The sequence below is a fragment of the Chinchilla lanigera genome, unplaced genomic scaffold (genome assembly GCF_000276665.1).
Source record: "Chinchilla lanigera isolate Chin_1 unplaced genomic scaffold, ChiLan1.0 scaffold00049, whole genome shotgun sequence".
Classification (NCBI taxonomy): Eukaryota; Metazoa; Chordata; class Mammalia; order Rodentia; family Chinchillidae; genus Chinchilla; species Chinchilla lanigera.
In genome coordinates this window covers 2,803,737-2,808,546 of record NW_004955450.1, presented here as the reverse complement: position 1 = coordinate 2,808,546, position 4,810 = coordinate 2,803,737, and the positions used below count along the sequence as shown (strand labels likewise).

The window sequence follows — 4,810 nt, the reverse complement described above, 5'->3', positions numbered from 1 at the left end:
CTCACACATCCACACGCCTCCCGCCCGGCGCTCTACGGGAAGCCGAGGAGGTCAGCCCCCCAAAATACACGCCCTCGAGCCCGGCGTTACCCGCCACCCAGGATGCCGCCCGAACCCGGCCCAGCGTGCTCTCACCGCAAAGCTTCTCAGCCACTCGGCGCTACGCGTTCCGCTCAGCGTGAACCTCGCACTCAGCGGGGAGGCCCGAGAACAGCGCGGGGAGCAGGCCCGCCGAAGCGGACTGGCAGCGTCCTCTCGGCTCACGGAGCAGTCGCAGGCCCTGGTGCCCAGACTGGGAAGGAGGGAGGGAGGGAGGGAGGGAAACTCCGAGGGGGAAAGGGGAGGGGGGGAAGATGGAGAAACCGTCTCCGCCGCCTCTACCGCCGCGGCCGCTTCTCTGTTACCCGGGAAATCCCGCCCACTCTCCAGGCCCGCCCAGCCGAGGGAAGGCTCAGCTTTGCTCCGCTACAGGACACAGTCTCTGTTCGTCAAAAGCTTAGCCAATCACTGCGGCCCGCCTGCCCACGTTCCGCCCCTTCCCCCTTGGCTGGGAAGGGAGGGGGAGCCGCTCACCTTCTCCACGCCCCTATTGGCGGGGAGCGTCTCTAACTCAACCCCGCCTATTGGAGATGGATCACTGAATCCCACCCCCAAACCTCAACACTATTGGAGGAAGCTGGGAAGCTCTTCACGTCTCATTGGAGAGCCCCACACAACCCGCCCCGTACCGCCTCAACCACAGGCCTAACAAATCGGCTCCCGCCTCCGCCAGTCTTCGCATTGGAAGCTACCTCTGGCTCTCCCACTGCCCCAGGAAGGTAAGTAACCGATGTGGGGTAAAATGTCCGTAAGTGAAACAGGCTCCTCCCCGCACACTGCTGGGCCAGGCCCCGCCCCCAACAGTCGGATTGGCTAGCTCAGCGCCGGTGGCGCCCCCATTGGACACGGCGCCCGTCCAGGAAGGAGCCAATTCCGCCCCATGCGAGAAGGCTGAGCCTCAGCAGTCCTTTTGTGGAATGTTTACACTAGAGACTGGAGCTCAGAGTTCTAAGGCCCGGGACAGGAGGGCTGCGCGGCGCAGCAACAAGACTCGAGACCCTGGGATTGGCAGGGGAAAGGCGGTAATATTGCCACCCCGAAGGACTCCTGTAGCAAAATAATGAACAGGAGCCTCATCCTTTTCACCCAGTCATTTTAAACTTAGGCGTGCTGCCTTCCCGTAAACACCAATATCTGGGGCGATCACAGCTCCTTTCACAGCAAGCAGAGTGCAGAACTCAAGTTTAGAGCCCAACGCCGAGAACTAACCCCAGGGGCTGCCCGCCCGCCGCTAAGGGAGCCTGCACACTCCTCGCTCCCTAAACCTGCAGGCTCGGGAGGACAGGGATCACCAATAGGGGGCCCCTGGAATCCATCGCCCAGAGAGCCTCCAGGAGACAGTGGGGAGGAGAAAGGCATTTACGATTTCTAGGGCAGATCGGGAGGCATCCTTCAGCTGCAGGAACCGACAGCCAGAGGCAAAGATCTCTAGAGACCACGCAGAAACAAGCCTAAGGATTACGCTCACGCAAAGAAAAAGTAAAAATTCCCGAGTTAGAGTTAAAGGACTAGAACGAGTTTGCACGGGCAGTGCCCGTAGTCTTAGCTTTTCAAAAGGTTGAGGCTGTAAGATCGCTGGTGCCCGGGGGGTTTGGACCCACTGGGCACCATAGCGAGATCCATTAAAAAAAAGAACAGCTGTTCACCGCCTCCTTGGCCAAAGTGTGTTGGTGGCAGTCCCTTAGCCTTCTCTGGGTAGGGAATAACGCCGCAAACACACCAGGTACTTGTAATAGTTGCTTTTATTTATTCACCAAATGAGGCGTGAACCCGGTCTGGCCTTGCTTTGGGGGCGCTCTCGCAATGCCAGGAGAAAGGGCGGGCCCAGTGTTCCCGCTTTTTCCTGCAAAAAGGATCCTTCTAGACTTAGGTGCACCAGTCCTCCCCAGGCTATCCAGCGGAGCGGCTAGAAACCAGCACTGGCAACAGGTGGCTCTGACTCCAAGGATGGCCTCGAGCCGCGAGGCCCGGGCAGAGAGCTGCGAACTCCACGAGTGGCCGGCAGGTGGGAGCAGCCTCCCCGGTAACCGAGCCAAGCCTGGTCGAAGCCAGAGCTCTAAAAATAAGACGGACGCAAGCAAGCGACCCCAGGCCAAACCGCACGGAGCTGATGTGGCCGCGGCACTCCCGCTGACCTAAGGCCACCTTCCTTCCCCTCAACTGCTCACCACACACGGCACCTGGACACCAAAGCCACCCTGAACCCACGACAAAGTTAGGCTGCCACAGCGTTCCCTATGGCCGCGGGCACGAGCTACCCTGGATCGTGCGTGTCCAAGGCTCCAACCCTTGGTTGTCAGGCTTTTGGATACTTAGCCAGCCAACTAAGGACACGGCCAGCGTCCTCAGGGTTCTCAGGTTTAAGCTAAGAGACGCCAGGAAGCAGAAGAGACAAGGTATGGCATGCGAACTTTAGTGCATGGCCCGAATCAGAGTCACCCGTTTTCCACGCCTGCAGAACCTCAGAACTATGCGTCCCTCAAATCCACTCCACACCCTAACGGCCTAGCTTCAACCCTGGGCTCTGGATCTCAAGCCTTGGAGAAATCTTTGTGTGCCTCCACGGAGTTCCCGCTCCCCCCCCCCCCCCGGCGCCGAGCCCCATACTTCCGGGCGGGAGGGCAGTTGGAGGAGCTGGGCGGGCCTCATACATGTGCGGGGCGCCCTTCCGATCGCGGGAGGGGGGCGGCACTCCAGTCTTCCAATCAGAAGGAGGGGCGGGACCTTACGCCTGACGTCAGGCGTAAGACCCCACCCCGCCACAAAATCCTAGCAGCTTAAACTCCAGCCCGCCCTCCCGATAGGCGGGGCTCAGAAGAACACCACTCAATCCACATCCGAGAAGGGAAAAAGGGAGTCTCGCCCAACCAGTGGAAGACAAGAGAAGGCGGGGCCTCCGGGGAGCCCGGGGTGGGTGGAGAGGAAATGGCCCCGCCCCTCGGGCCCCCCCCGGGCTGCTCGCACAAGCTGCCGGCTGAGCAGATAGTAAACAGTCTGAGCCGGCGCTGAGGCCGGCGGGCGCTCCCGGACTCGGCCCAGCCCCGCCCCCCCCCTCTAGCGCGGCTGGCCTTGGCTCCCGGCGCGCCCCCAGCCCTTCCCGCCCAATGATGCATTTCCCTTTCCCGGTCCCGCGCGTGGAGACTGTTTTCCCGGGCGCCGACCTTCACGGCCTCTTGCAGGCCACCCTCGTGGGCACGCGCCGCGCCCGCGCCAGCCGGCTCCGGGCGGAGGAGACAGAGCCGCGACGGGGAGAGAGCAGCGCCCCCCCCCGAGTGGGCGGGGAGGGACCCGCTTCGAGCAGCGAGGCTCGCTCGGCGGGGGCGCGCGCTCAGGTCCACGCCCCGGGCCGGAGTTGGAGAGCCCGGGTCCGACGAGGTAGGGCGGCCTCCCGAGCCCTTACCAACCGCGACCCGTAACTTTGCCTGGAGAGACGCCGGGCGTCGTACCTGCCCGGCGCTAGGGATGCACGGTCGCGGCCGCGCGACTCCGCCGGCTCCGGCTCCGGGCCCCGCCGCCGCCCCGCAGCCCGCTTTGCGGAAGGAGTACCCCCCTCCTTTGATACAGTATTTTTTAGGAAAAAAAAAAGGTACAGCCGGAGCGGAGGCTCCCTACCGGCCGAGCCCACCCTCGGCTTAGCAACACCCACGAGGCCGAGCCGGCAACCCCCGCCCCACCATCCAGGCCGGCGGGGACACTGGCGAGCGAGCGGCGCCAACGGGCTCCCTGCCTGCTGGCCCTCCCCACTTCGGAGCCGAGCCCCACTGCCTCGGTCCCGGGGCCCGCAGTGCCCACGCCACCCTCAGCCTAGGAGGCCAGCGACCCCCGAGTGTCGGGAGCGGACCGACGGGAAGCAGCTGTGCACATACCTTCCGACCGGCGAGGACCCTCGGTCACGCCCCCCGCGTGCCATTGGCTCCCGGCCCGTGGCGTCGCTGGGCCCGCCCTCTCTGCGCCCCGCCTCCCCGCCCTGAAGAACCCCCTCCCTCCGAAAAATAAAAATAAATTAACCCTCGGGGAGTGGGAGGCTTAGGGGATTGCGAGGGTCGCAGAGACTCAGAACCTCTATGTGGACGCTGGGGGCGCTGGCGGGGCCCGCGGCCTCAATTTCCTTTCCGCGCCCAAGCCCCTTGGAGCCAGGCAAAGAGCCCAGCGGTGGCGCCCTTGCAACCGGCTGGAAGGTCCTGGCAGAACGGGTTACGCCCGCTCGGTTGGGCGCCTGGAAACGGCGATGCGAGCGGGAAGCCTGGGTGCAGGGCACTGGCCACCCGGCTTGGAGGACGGGTGAATGAGCGTTTCCCTGGACTGCTGCGAGAAGAGAGATTCACTCCACCCTCGACTAGGAGTAGATGCTGCAAGGAGCTGAAGCCGGGAAGGAATGTGCATATAAACAGGCATGCAGAGGCGCCTCAAGAAGAGAGATTCCTCGTAACCGACGGAAAATTGGGAGACTTCCTGGAGGAGGTGGCATTCAAGGTGAGTCTGAGGGATTTCATCCGTCAGAGATAGAGGAGCAGGTTATTTTCAGCAAAGGGCAGGAAGAAAGACAAGGGAAACCTTAAATGCTTCACATGTACTGTAGTAATGAAAACTAGGCTTGCAGAGATGAAAGTGTGATACCGGCTTACAGTGGTTGGACTTGCACAGACCCTAGGACCATGGTTGAAAATATCAGCGTTAGGGGCTGGGGATTTAGCTCAGCGGCACAGTGCCT

The 4,810-nt window shown here is 62.6% G+C and overlaps 1 protein-coding gene across 2 annotated transcripts in view; it reads right to left on the bottom strand.

Moving 5' to 3' along the window:
* Positions 1 to 3,996, bottom strand: part of Sin3a (SIN3 transcription regulator family member A) — a 65,900-nt gene extending 61,904 nt beyond the window's left edge. Inside the window, exon 1 of one of the 2 annotated variants that reach the window (XM_013518961.1) lies at positions 3,966 to 3,996. The gene's annotated coding sequence lies outside the window, so the exon portion shown is untranslated. Of the gene's footprint in view, positions 1 to 135; positions 418 to 3,965 lie in introns of those variants that run through there. The other variant, XM_005393507.2, reaches the window with a different exon arrangement.
* Positions 3,997 to 4,810: the final 814 nt, after the last annotated feature.